We start from the raw sequence: 14,524 nt of genomic DNA, 5'->3' as shown, positions 1-14,524 counted from the left end.
TATAAAAGTTACAGTCATTGAGAAACAAAAAAATTCAGTTAGCATATATTATTTTTGAAAGTACTTAAATGACAATTTATGTTCCCATTTTTTCCTCTTTAGCCTTGATTTGTGTGCATGTCATTCTGAATAACAATGTAAACTTTGAGAGTTTAGTAAAATATTAAAGTCTTGCCACAGAACAGGTTGTAAATACATTCAATTCTGTTTCCTAGGATGGCTTATTAACAACTAAAATATATATAAAAAAGAAAGAAACTTCATTATACTTAATTCTTTCCTGCTGCTCTAAATAAATAATTGTAGTACTGAGGACTTCAGTTTTTCTTCCTCCTCTCTCTCCCAAAAGAGATACGTTGAAATCCTGACCACCTAGTACCTTAGAATGTGACCATGTTTGGAAATTGAGTCCTTGTGGATACAATTAGCTAAAATGAAGAGGCAAAGTGGATCTCCGATCATTCTGACTGGTGTCCTTATAATAAGGTGGCCATTTAAAGACAGAGACATAGGGAGAACACCATGTGGCGATGAAGGCAGAATCAGACTTATGAACTGCAGGCCAAAGAATGTCAAGAATTGCCAGGAAACCATTTGAAACTAGGAAGAGGCAAGGAAAGATTCTCTCAGGTTTGAGAAGGAGCATGGCTCTGCAGATACTTACTGTACCTTCATTTCAGACTTCTAGAATTTCAGACTTCTATTTTCTGTAACTGTGAGATAATGACTTTTTGTATTAAGCCATCCAGTTTGTGCCATAGTACTTGTTATTCCAATCCTAGTTTTCAACTCAAAATGACAGATTCCGAAAAGCTCATGCTTTTATTATTCTGAGCCAAGGGTCAAGAAACTTTGTGTAAAGGGCTAGATACTAAATATTTTAGGCTTTGCATGTCATGCATGTCACAAATACATGTACTCAACTCTCCTTATTGAAAACTGCCATACACAATAGATAAATAAATGATTGTGGCTGAATTTCATTAAAATTTACTTATGGACACTGAAATTTGAATTTCATATAATTTTTCTCAATCACAAAATAATACTTAAAATTTTTTCCACCACTTACAAAAATATACAAACCTTTCTTAGTTCTCTGGTTATATAAAAACAGACGGGGCAGGATTTGGTCTTCAACCTGTAATTTGTTGAACCTTTTTCCAAGTTGCTGATATAAGCTTGATGTACTTAATAGAAAGCATCACAGAAAAGAATATACTTCCTTTGCCACAGGACATATGAGCGAAGTGGCCTGACCTACTGTGAGTGAAAATTATATTCACTAAGTGGTATCTCTCTAAAATGAAAATATTTTTAATAAATCCACTTGAAATAACAATTCCAGATGCATATGAGATTAGTATCTTTAGGAAATTCATTGCATTATTTCATTTCTTTGGCATTTAAAGTTATATTAAAAACAGTGGCACAAATAATAATGAAAATGATCACTCTTTATTGAACATTTATAGATTGCCAGATATTATGTTAAGGGCTATACACAATTGTCTCATTAATCTTACAGTGACTGTGAAAGTTACCTGGTTCCCTACCTCCTTACAGATATGGCTTACTTAAAAAGGATAAGTAATGTGCAAAGGTTACACAATTAGTAAATACCAGAACCAGAAATAAGTCAGGTGACTCTCATTTGAAGGATTATCATTTAAACCACTTCTATATTTTTGTTAATTTCTTGTTTTGGTTAATTTTAAATTTCCAATATCAATAATCTATAATTAATAAAAAATAATTCATTATTTATAATGAAGAAGTAAAAATGAAATCTAGAGTTCATGATTACAACAAATAATAGAAGAAAATGCATCAAATTCTAACTCATTAAATGAGATCAGAACCTTCAGGGCCAACATAGCACTGCCCCAGGCACTGAGGAGCAGAACTGCCCCCCCACCCCTGCACAGAGGGGTGAACCTTCCGGCCACTGGACCATCGCCCCCAGCACTGAAGAGGTGAGCCATGTGGCTGCCAGCAGCACACAAAGCCCCCAACACCCAGTGAAATGAGAAGACATGTGAACAAGCCTCAAAATCAGACTTCCAGATAACCTAAAGCAATATCAAAGGGAAAGGAGATGGAACAATCTGATACTCAACAACCTGGACTCCCTGAACTGGCAACAAAAGAGGATCTGGGACAAATGAAATCAGAAATAATTTCTCAGATAACAGCTGAAATTGTGCCCATAGTGCAAGACAGGATTAATAAAGCAAGAGAGGACATGATAAAAAAAATAGAGGAGCTGAGAAACATGATGGAATCCCAACACAGGAAAAAATGGAATCCATAAAACAGATACAAATGGATTTACATGAGATTACAAACTCCAGTGAAAGTTTATGCACCAGAATGAACCAATGTGAGGACAGAATTTCAGATATAGAAGACAGGATTGTAATTAGTGACCAACAAAAGAAAAATTTCTTTAAAATTATAAGGGAACATGAGAAATCAATCCAGCAGCTGCTAGACGATGTAAAGAAGAATAACATAAGACTGATCAGAGTCAATGAAGAAACAGAAGAGAATTCAGATGACATAAAAAATCTGGTCACAGAAGTGATGGCAGAATACTTCCCAAGCAGGGGAAAAGAACTTGACATACAGATAAGTGACACATATAGGAATCCAACTAGCCTTGATCAAAAAAAAAAAAAAAATCTACACATAGGCATATAATTGTTAAGATTCCAGAAAACCAACAGAAGAACAAAAAATTCTACAAGCAGTTAGAGAAAGGAAACCAATCACATACAAAGGAAAGCCCATCAGAATCACAGCAGACTTCTCAATCCAAACCTTCATGGCAAGAAGGGCTTGGAATGATGTATTCCAAATCCTCAAGGAAAAAAGCCTCCAACCCAGAATGATGTACCCTGCAAAACTATCTTTCAAAATTCATGGAGAAATAAGATACTTTCATGATAAAGAGCACCTTAGGAACTTCATGAACACCAACCAGCACTCCAAAAAATTTTAGACAATATCCTAGGAAAAGACAACAAGGATCACAACCCTAGGAAGCCCAGCAGAATGAATCCATCTGGCACGACAAGAAATTAAACCCAAAGAGGGAGAATCCAACAACAAGAAACAGTCAGGACAATGATAAGTCAATATGTATAAGTTATAACCATGAATGTTAATGGTCAACATTCACCAATCAAAAGACATAGATTCTTTCGCTCCCTGCTGTGCAAGCACAAGGACCCAAGTTCGATCCCTGGTACAAAGAAAAAAAAAAAAAAAACCACACAGACTGGCAGAATGGGTCAAGAAGCAAGATCCAACAATATGCTGCATACAAGAAACACACTTAATTCAAAAAGAAACTCATAGACTGAAAGTTAAAGGGTGGAAAACAATACTCCATGTGATGGGAACCCCAAAAAAAGCAGGAGTAGCTATCCTCTTTGCAGATCAAGTGGATTTCAATCCAACACTGATTAAGAGAGACAAAGAAGGACACTACATCCTTGTAAGGGGAAAAATCCAAGAGGAAGAGATGACCATCTTAAACACATATGAATCAAATGCTAGTGCGCCCAAATATATAACAAATACTAAAGGACATGAAAAATCAAATAAGCACTAATACAACAGTAGTGGGGGACTTCAATACCCTACTGTCACAATAGATAGATCAACTAGACAAAACATAAACAATGAAGTACTGAAATACAATCAAACTTATGAACAAATGAACTTACGAGATGTTTACAGAGTATTCCAGCCCACAAAATCAGAATACACATTCTTCTCAGCTGCACATGGGTCGTTCTCCAAAATAGACTACATACTTGCTCATAGAACATGTTTAAGTAAGTGCAAAGGAACTGAAGTTATCCCCTGTATATTATCAGACCATAGTGTGATGAAATTGGAGATCCATAGCAAAAGAAACTTGAAAAATTTCAAAACCATGTGGAAATTGAACAACATACTTCTGAATAACCAATGGGTCACAGAAGATATTAAAGAAGAAATCAGACAGTTCTTTCAATTAAATGACAATGACAATACAACATATCAGAATTTATGGGACACAATGAAAGCAGTCTTACGAGGGAAATTCATAGCAGTGAATATGCATATTAGGAAAACAGAATGAGCCCAATTAAACAACCTGATGCTGAACCTCAAGCTTCTAGAAAAAGAAGAGCAGGACAACCCCAAAGCTCATACAAGGGAGGAAATTATAAAGATCAGAGGAGAAATCAATGCAATGGAGACTAAGAGAACAATACAAAAAAATCAATGAAGCCAAGAGTTGGTTCTTCAAAAGAATCAACAAAATTGACAAACCCTTAGCCAACCTTATCAGAAAAAGGAAAGAAAAGGCCCAAATCCATGCAATTAGGAATGAAAAGGGTGAAATTACAACAGACCCAGCAGAAATCCAGAGGATCATCAATACCTACTTCCAGAACCTATATGCCAATAAGATGGAAAACACAGAAGAAATGGACAGATTCCTAGATACATATGAATTACCAAAGGTGAACAAAGAAGACCTAAAAATTCTGAACAACCCAATATCAACCAATGAAATTGATAATGTAATTAAAAACTTATCAACTAAGAAAAGCCTGGGCCCTGATGGCTTCATTGTTGAATTCTACAAGACATTTAGAGAGGAACTGCTGCCACTACTGTTTAAACTATTCAATGAAATTGAAAGGGAAGCAATACTCCCAAATTCATTCCTGGAAGCAAGCATCACCTTGATCCCCAAAACAGAGAAAGACCCAACCAAAAAGGAGAACTATAGGCCAAAGTCACTAATGAACATAGATGCAAAAATCCTTAATAAGATACTGGCAAACAGAATGCAGAAGATCATCAAGAAGATCATACACCCTGATCAAGTGGGATTCATCCCACGGATGCAGGGATAGTTCAACATATGCAAATCAATCAATGTAATACACTGTATCAATAGAGCCAGGGACAAAAACCATATGATCATCTCAATAGATGCAGAAAAAGCATTTGACAGGGTCGGGGATTTAGCTCAGTGGTTTTGCCGACTGCTGCGCAAGTGCAAGAACCTGAGTTCAATCCCTGGTACCAAAAAAAAAGAAAAACCATTTGACAAAATCCAACATGCATTTATGATAAAAACCCTACAAAAAATTGAAATAGATGGCTTCTACCTCAAACTGATAAAAGCCATCTATGAAAAACCAACAGCCAATATCATACTAAATGGTCAAAAATTGAAATCCTTCACACTAAAATCAGGAACAAGACAAGGATGTCCACTATCACCACTCCTGTTCAATATAGTTTGGGAACATTTGCCACAGCAATTAGACAAGGAAAAGAAATGAAAGGAATAAAGATAGGAAACAAAGAAGTCAAATTGTCATTTGCAGATGACATGATACTCTCCACCAAAAGTCTTCTGGAGTTAACCAAATTCAGTAAAGTAGCTGGATACAAGGTCAAAACACAAAAATCAGTAGCTTTCCTCTACATGAACAACAGACTCACTGAGACAGAAATAGGGCAAACAATTCCTTTCACAATAGCATCCAAAAAACTGAAATACCTAGGAATCAACATAACAAAAGAAATCAAAGACCTCTTCTCTGAAAACTATAGCACTCTGAAAAGAGAGATTGAAGATGATATCAGAAAATGGAAAGACATCCCTTGCTCCTGGGTAGGAAGAATCAATATAGTGAAAATGGCCATACTTCCAAAACTGCTATGTAGATTCAATGCAATTCCAATTGAAATCCCACCAGCATACTTCATGGACCTTGAGAAAACAATCCAAAAGCTCATTTGGAACAAAAAGAGACACAGAATAGCAAAAGCAATTCTAGGCAACAGAGACGTGGCAGGCGTATCACAACCCCCAACTTGAAATTATACTACAAAGCTACTGTGATAAAAACAGCATGGTACTGGCAAAGAAACAGACCTGAGGACCAGTGGAACAGATTAGAAGATGCAGAAACAACTCTGGACACACTCAGCCACCTCATCTTTGAGAAAGGAGCCAAACCCCCTCACTGGAGGAAAGATAGCCTCTTTAATAAATGGTGCTGGAGAAATTGTGTTTCATCTTGCCAAAGATTAAAACTAGATCTATATCTCTTACCATGCACTAAACTAAAATCGAAACTGATCAAAGATCTAAATATTAAAACAGAAACGCTGAATTGGCTGGAAGAGAGGTTAGGTAGAACTCTTGAAGACATTGGTGTAGGAAAAGATTTTATGAACAAAACCTCAGTTGCCCGTGAACTAGCACAAACAATCAACAAGTGGGATCTCTTCTTATTAAAAATCTTCTGCACACCAAGAGAACCCCCCAACAGTGTGAAGAGACAATCCACAATGTGGGAAAAAATTTTCACCTGCTGTTCCTCAGACAAAGCTCTACTATCTAGAATCTATAGAGAACTTAAAAAAACAGACCTCCTAAATTTAAAGCCCCAGTCTGAAAATGGGCATCTGAAATGAACAGACATTTCTCAGTCACAGAAGTAGAAATAGCAAATAAATATATGAAAAAATGTTCAACATCACTGGTCACTTGTGTGATGCAAATGAAAACAATGCTGAGATTTCACCTCAGCCCAGAAAGAATGGCTGCTATCATGAAATCAACCAACACCAAATGCTGGCAGGGCTGTGGGGAAAGAGGAACCCTCCTTCACTGCTCGTGGGAGTGTCAACTGGTGCAACCACTGCGGAAATCAGTATGGAGAAACCTCAAAGAACTAGGACTGGAAGTCCCATTTCACCCAGCTATTGCCCTGCTGGATATCTTCCCCAAAGAATTAAAAGAATCATACCACAGTGATATATGTGTACCCATGTTCATAGCAGCACAACTGGTAATAGTTAAAACTTGGAAGCAGCCCCATTGCCCATCAACTGGAGACTGGATAAAGAAAATGTGTTTTTTTATAAATTCAGATACTACTCAGCCATAACCTTAAAAATGAGAAATTAGAGACATTTATATCTAAATGGATGCACATTGAGGTGATATTCTTAAGTGAAATAAATAGGAGACACATGTGTAAATACTGAATAGTTTCTCTAGTGTGAGAAACTGAAAGTGTAAAGAAGGACTCAAAGCTATAACAGATAATGTTAAATTGGAAGAAAAGGGGCTAAGGGGAAGGGGAAGGGGGAGAGGTAGGGGAAAGGAAAGAAGGGAATGGAATTAATATGAGAAAATGAAAAAATGGAAACAAAGTCTTTGTAAATAGGGATGGATGGAGACGTTGAAAGGAGGGCAGGGGAATGGGAAAAGAATAAGAACCAAGAGAGATTATGTAAAGGTGCAAATTTCCAATGATGAATGTCATTATATTATATACCTAAAACGTACCAATAAAATTAATTTTAAAAAATAAATGAGATAAGATAAAAAAATTTATTTGCCACAAAGACTGGAATTACATGGGCAAATGTCCTAGCCTTAGTGTTAAAGTACTTCTTAACTCTGGGGAAAACAGAATACAATGGAAAACTAGATACTGTTTTATAGTATACTTGTGTCATACTACCACCCAATGAAAGAGAAGGTGAAAAAAAATAAACGTAACCTGTTGATAGCCTAGGTGATTAAGGTCCTCACTCAAGTGTACTGACAGATGGCAGAAAACAGAAAAAAGGCTCTAGATACCTGGGAGATGGAGGATGGTGTAATCAAATACAAAACCATCTGGATCATGTCCCTGTGCGAACTAGTGTTTGTGTTTAAGTTAAACCTTTTGTATCATCACCTGAGACAGATCACAGACCAAATTTCTAACCTGAAGCATTCTTTCCCCAAGCACAAAGGAGCAAAGTATTCACTGATTAAATTATACACTTCATCTATATAAAGGTTAAGTCAATGGAATTATTAAAATGGCAGAACAGGATTTGAGGCTTAACCTGCAAGGATTCCATCATGCCTGGCACAAGGAGTGCATACAATATCCCTGATATACAATGTCCACAAAGAATAAGCCCTGCAATCTGCTTTGCATTACTTTCTAATAAACATCAATGGAAGAAAGTGTTTATAACCTGCAATACAGTGGAGGAAATCCAGTAGCTTGCCACATGGGAACACATACTCCCTACTCCCTGTTGATTCCAGGAAACTGTCAAATCAGTACAGCTGCACTAAGACTCTTGTTCTTCACTTCTGCATTGATTAAGCCACACACATTATTTTTGGCATTATGAGCTACATTCATGTTGATGTCAAGAGAATAGAAGGCCTCACTGATTTCAATGACTACAATATTCACAGCTCTTTTACAGCTAGAGAAATTAAGATGCCTTTAATAAACAACCTTCTTTTAAAAAAGGTTAGAATTGGAAGTCAGCAGTAAGATGCAAGTCCAGGTTTGATCTCTTTTATATAACTTTTCTGGGATAGCTGGCTTTCAGAGTTTGATTTTGGCTCCAGTGTTTCAGTGAAGTTTTAGTAACAATGGTTTTTCATTTCAAAAGCTACAATGGAATTATGGAACATCCTTATCAGCTCGGTGAAGTGATGTAAATGACTTGGCTTCTATTTCTTCATTTGTAAAATGGGGATAAGCAGTACTTAGAATTAAATGAGAAAATGCATATGATATAGTTATCATACTTACCATTAATTAATAACTATGATTTGTTATCTGTCTTTCATCTAGGACTATAAAATTCAGAAGTTTTTTTAACATAAAAGATATAACTTTCCATTGAATTCTAGTAACCAAAACAATAAATTGTCACTTCAAGTGTATACTGCTGTGTTGGTACAGGAAATAGCACAACCTTTTATGACCTAACAGTGCAGAATGCTAACCATAATCCTACTTCCAGACCTTTATCTAGGAATTTTTCTCTTCTTGGAATATTCCAGCTCCCAAGTCACCCTTATGTCCACTCAGCTGGAAATTACTAGTGCTCACGAATACATGGCTCTCTACTCCTTCCTGTGCATCCCAACCCTTTGAATTTGGTAGTACCAAGAACTCAATTTGTGTCAATGGTCTGTTTGTATTTTCACAAGTTTATGTAGATATTTAATACATGAATCAATCAAAAGGAGTGAACATCAGTCCATCAAAAGAAGAATATATATGCCAGTAAGAAGTTTTGGTTTCATAATGTGAATATTAACATTGAGGAAAGAGAAATTCCACTGAACTATGTGCTAGGTCAGAAATTTTGTAGACAGGAAATTTAAAGGCAAGAAAAAAATCACATCTAAGAGGAAAATCAGCAGAGTTTTGGGCAAGAACCAACAAATAGAATCGCTATGATATTCTCCCACTCTGGAAGGCCTATACATAATAAGCACCAAGATACTGCATGGCAGGGTTGGGTCATGTGAAGGGTTCTGGATCATACAGGAGCCTGGGGAACTAGCACTTCATCTACTCCAAAGACAACATTGTTGACTGTGAGGATCATGTCTTTGCCATTTATGCCAGTGCCTGTAAAGGAAGGCAGGAAGGCAGGAAGGCAGGAAGGCAGGAAGGCAGGAAGGCAGGCAGGCAGGTAGGAAGGCAAAAAAGAAAAAGTAGAAATACAGAAGATACTGTAAATACTAAGCGATGCAAAGGAAGAGAGGTCAAATCCACTGCAGCATCAATTGGGATCTGAGGACCATTCAACTCCTGAGGTGAAACCTTGGTCCTAATGCTAAAGTGACCCTAGATTCTGTCACTTTGTCAGTTTCCTCGTGACCACAACACCATGCCAATTAGTTCTTCTTTGGTCTAAAATATTTAGGGTTGTTCTCTTTGTAGGCAACCAACAACTTATACCAGGGCTGCTATGCACAGTTACGTAGGTTATACTCTACATAAGAGAATCCAGAAAACAAAACAAAACTGGGGAAATCGAAATCTGGCCTGAACCCTACTGCCCAGGTCATGAGGCTGAAGGAAGGAACAACATCCTCAATTTAGCCAGAGACACTGTAAAGTCTGTTAGTGGCCCTGACCCTGACCCACACGTCCCCATTTTCCAGCTGTGAAACAGGTCAAAGATTAAGTCAGTGACACTGAAACTATGATTACAGTAATGCAACGACATTATGTTGGTCTATTTATTGTTTCCTTTCTCTCTGTCTATTGATTGAATGATTGAACCATCTATATACTCTTGCAAAAAAAAAACAAGTAGGAATGAAGAAAGGATATTCTTGCAGCAGTTCTCCTAAGATAGGGCCAATACAATCTCAGGTACCCATAAGTTAGATTCAATTATTAAAAGGACTGGAAATTAAAGATACTTACAAATATTAATACCTGGTTCTATGCTATAGTATTTAATAGTTAACCTATTTACATTCATCAACAATGGTAAAAAATGCAAAAGAACTGAGAAATTTACTTTCTTTTAATTCCTATAAGCTACATTTTCTGTTATTTTTACAGAGAAACATCATGGAAAGATTAAGATTTCAATTTATGCTGCCCAATGCTCTATTCTGACTTCTTCAATTTCCCCATGATTGTTTTACATTTCCCTCCTGTCATTTCCTCCCAATTTAGAACATAAATTTATCCAGAGGTAATGTGGGCTAGTATATACCATGCCTAGCATGTGAACCCATTTATTGTTAAAAAGGAAATTAGAGAGCCACCACTCCTTCCATTAGGAATCTTAACAGTTATGCTTCCTTTCCTTTGCAAAGGTTTCTTTTACCATATTAAATCCTCTAGTCTTCCTTTCATGTTACTTTAAGACACTGATCAAAATCTTTTGTTCCTACTTTTTTTCCCCATAAAAGAAAATTAGATTTGTTTTCAGGCTTTAATCCTGCTAAGATAAAGTGAATCAGCTCTGTTTTCATTATTGTCCAGTCAGTTCCATCAATCACTGAAGGGAATCACTAAAAGCAATCAGTGAACAAGGTCAACAGCACTCAGCAGAGGGTCAGCGCAATGGTACTTTAGCAGATCAAAATGAACACTGGGAACAGGATGACAGTGCTTCACAGCCCTAAGAGGCCCAGGACGGCTTCTTATGAAGTCTAAATGGGGAGAAGATAAGTGAGGGAAGGAAATTATCTTTATTGTATAACAGGTCTCCTGATACCAAGCTTGTTAATGTAACAAAGCGCTGAAAAGGTTTACTTAGGGGTTCAGGTCATCTTTTCTTGGTACGATGACTCAGGTTTTGGATAAAAAGCCTAAACTTTCACAAATCCTGTTCTTTTCTAGAAGTTTGTGTTCTTGCAATCGACAAAGAGTTTTAGAATCTTTCACAGGCAGCTATAGGTATCCATTGGGGTAAACTGGTTGCAAGCAGCACAGACCAACTCTGATTATTGATTTATCGGAAATGAGAGAATTATAAGAATCTATGATGATGCTGAAGAGCTAAGTTTTAAAAGGATAGGATCCAAGATGCTCTGATAGGGAAAGGGCCTCAGAAACTATTCAGTGGTCTCAGCTGAAGGAATCGTGGCAGTTTTCCCTTAACTTTGTTTCTCTCTGCTTGAGACAGAAGTCCCAAGAAAAAGAGTTGAATTGGTCTAATACTAGCCATAGGCTTTCAGTCTTCCATCAGGGCTGGACAGAAGACCCTGAATTTTGGTCTCACTAGTGACTGTAGAAAAACAAAGGGATTGAATAGAATGGGGAAAGGAGGTGGTAGTGGTATTACCATAAGGTAATCTGAGTGTGGTTATCCACATACAGGCTGTGTCTCTGGCCAATATGAAACCAATGTCCTCTATGTATTAAAAAAATTATTTTAACCCTAAAAACTAGGTCCCATCTATTTAACATTCATTAACCAATTTAAAAACACACATGTAGAATTTTCATCTCTAAATTATCAGACTAATTTTAGTAAGTAGTATAGTACTTGATGCATAATAGCTACTCCTTAAATATTTTGAATAGGTGTTGTTTTCATCCTTTCCTTTATGCCATTTATACTTACTAATACCTAGCAAATAGTCCATATTCAAAATTGATGAAATAGAATCTCTAAAAGAGAAGGCTCAATGCAATGGTAAGAGTATTAGATTAGAATCTTTTCTTGCTTCTTCCCAGTGTGACCTTGGGGATGGGTCATAACCACTTTGGGTTCATTTCATCTATAAAATGAAGTAGTAGAGGTAGACGCTCTTTAAGAATCTGTCCAATTCTGTAAGTCTAACATCATAATCACAAATACAGAGTCAGCAAACTTGGAAAAAAATGTTTATAATTTTCACAGTATGAAGTGGCTATACCCTGAATCTGGACAGAAAGTAAAATCTAAGTTACTTGGTGATATTTAGGAGAAATTGCCAATATTGTAGAAAATCTAGATCACTGTTATCAAACTTTAAAAGAAGGGCAGAAGAATCAGTTTTTCAAATGAAATCTTACATTGAATTCCAATGTCTAAAACAAACAAAAAGGTCAAAATACTCTGACTGAAACAACAGAGCGATGCCTGGAGCCCCATGTTTGCACCTTCTCCCACACATTCCTGGCAACATTGTTTGACATCAGTCTAATTCCTATCTCTAGACTTTTCTATACTTTGAAGTAGTCTTAAAATTATATTACCAATTTCATTCAGATAAGAAAAATTAAAGAAAAAGCTTTCCATGGAAAAGTATTCAAATGACTTAAAGCCAATTTTGAGTCTACCAATTAACTTTAATTTCAAAAATAAAATCCCCTACATTACAGACTAGTAATATTTGGACTAAGATTATTATATTAGACAGTGAAAATTTAGGCTTCAAAATGTTTTACAAGACTTAATAAATTCTGAAATATGAAAAAACCCTCTAACATAGATTTTAATTCTGCTTATAATTTTGATATTTTAGTAAGTCATCTTCTATGTTTTTTCCTAAAGTCCTACTTCAGAATGCCTGTCTCTGAAAGCCAAAGCAATTTGGTGTATGCCATTTTTTTAACCACCGAAGGTAAATTTACTAAAAAATATTAAATGACAAATACAGATTGCCATCTCTGTGGTTAATGGTCATTACTTTCTTAGCTTAGCAGAGAGAAGCAATTGCTCTTCTTATAAAACCTGCATTCTGTTCATTCCTCTACTTGGAAATATTATTACTGAAATCATGAAGACACATTGCGATTAACTTGGACTATGGGTTTCATACATAAAATGTCCCGTGAGTCTATGTTTTTGATGTTGTTTAAAAAATTCCAACATCCCTGTTAGTCATCTTTATTTATTTATGAACATTAATGTAGATAAAAGTATAAGTTTTACCTTAAGTTTTACCACTGTTTTCTGGTCTATGCTGCTGATACCAAACTTTCTTGATCTCCTGATAAATGGTTTCAAGATTTGCTTTATAGCAAATCTGAAGACATATCAGCTATGTATATAACAGATGCTACTGATGAACTGCCCTTGTTTTATTATTTACCATTTGTAGGAAGAACAGCTTCACTTTTATCTGCCAGTGATTTATCTTTGATTTCCCTTTCAGAAATGCCCAAACTACAACACTACTGAGAATCAAGTGATATATGTCAATAGTAGGCAGAAGCCAGATCAGTCTGGACTTTATAAGCAGTTGAGATTTTACACAACTTTAAGAAGCACTGAGAGTATTTAAGAAAAAGCTTGACACAACCTAAATTTTAGTAAGACCCATGTTTCTTCCAAAAGAGATTATAAAACAGAAAAAGAAGTAGAGAAACTAGTTAGGTGATCATTGTACTAGAACCTAGTGAGCAATGATGGTTAAAGTAGGATACTAACACTAGATGGATTCTGGATATTATCTGTTAAAATATTCTGCCTACAAATAACCAAATACCCAACCTAAGGAAATCTGCAGGTTTATTTTACAGGCCTAGTCCTAGAGCAGGCTCGATGAAATCATCAAACAGCCCTATACTTTCAAATCTTATCATCCTGATCCTCAACCTAGAAGGGTTGTTATTTGTTACTAGCAATTAAGATTAGATACTCCCAAATTTATATTCAGAATTTGACTTCATGTGACTATTTTTGAGGCAGAACTCCTTTTTGCCAGTTGCCCTTGCCAACTTCACTGGCTCTAAGTTATTTAAATCTGTGTATCCCTTATCTAACTACTTGCAGAAGAAAGGAAGTCAGCAGGATTGTCTGAAGACTGAGCCCCATCTTGCCCTGAGCTGGGAATGGTGTTGGTGTTGGCTTGCCTTGAGTCACAAGTCCTATATGAAAGAAAGATGGATACTTTAAGTGGGGATGAAGTTTTGCTAGGAAAGAGGAAGGGGGACTGGATATTGAGTAGGCAAGAAGTGCTATCAACTACACGGAACATGTTTTGAAAGAGTTGACTGGCTTGCCAATGGATTGGATACTAAGAGAATACAGAATTAAAGAGCAATTTTTATATTTCTGACTTCATCAACTGGGTAGGAAAAGCAAGATGTGAAAGACTGGAGGAAAGATCAGACTTTTTGTTGTTTGAGACAGGGTCTTGCCTCCTGCCTCTGCTTCCCGAGTACTAGGACTACAACTGTGCACTGCCAGACTTGGCAAGATCAGATTTGAGAAAGATACT

The sequence above is a fragment of the Heterocephalus glaber genome, unplaced genomic scaffold (assembly GCF_053883595.1).
Source record: "Heterocephalus glaber isolate CG9 unplaced genomic scaffold, H.glaber_assembly_v1.0 deba00000546, whole genome shotgun sequence".
Taxonomy (NCBI): Eukaryota; Metazoa; Chordata; class Mammalia; order Rodentia; family Bathyergidae; genus Heterocephalus; species Heterocephalus glaber.
This window is presented reverse-complemented; position numbering follows the sequence as displayed.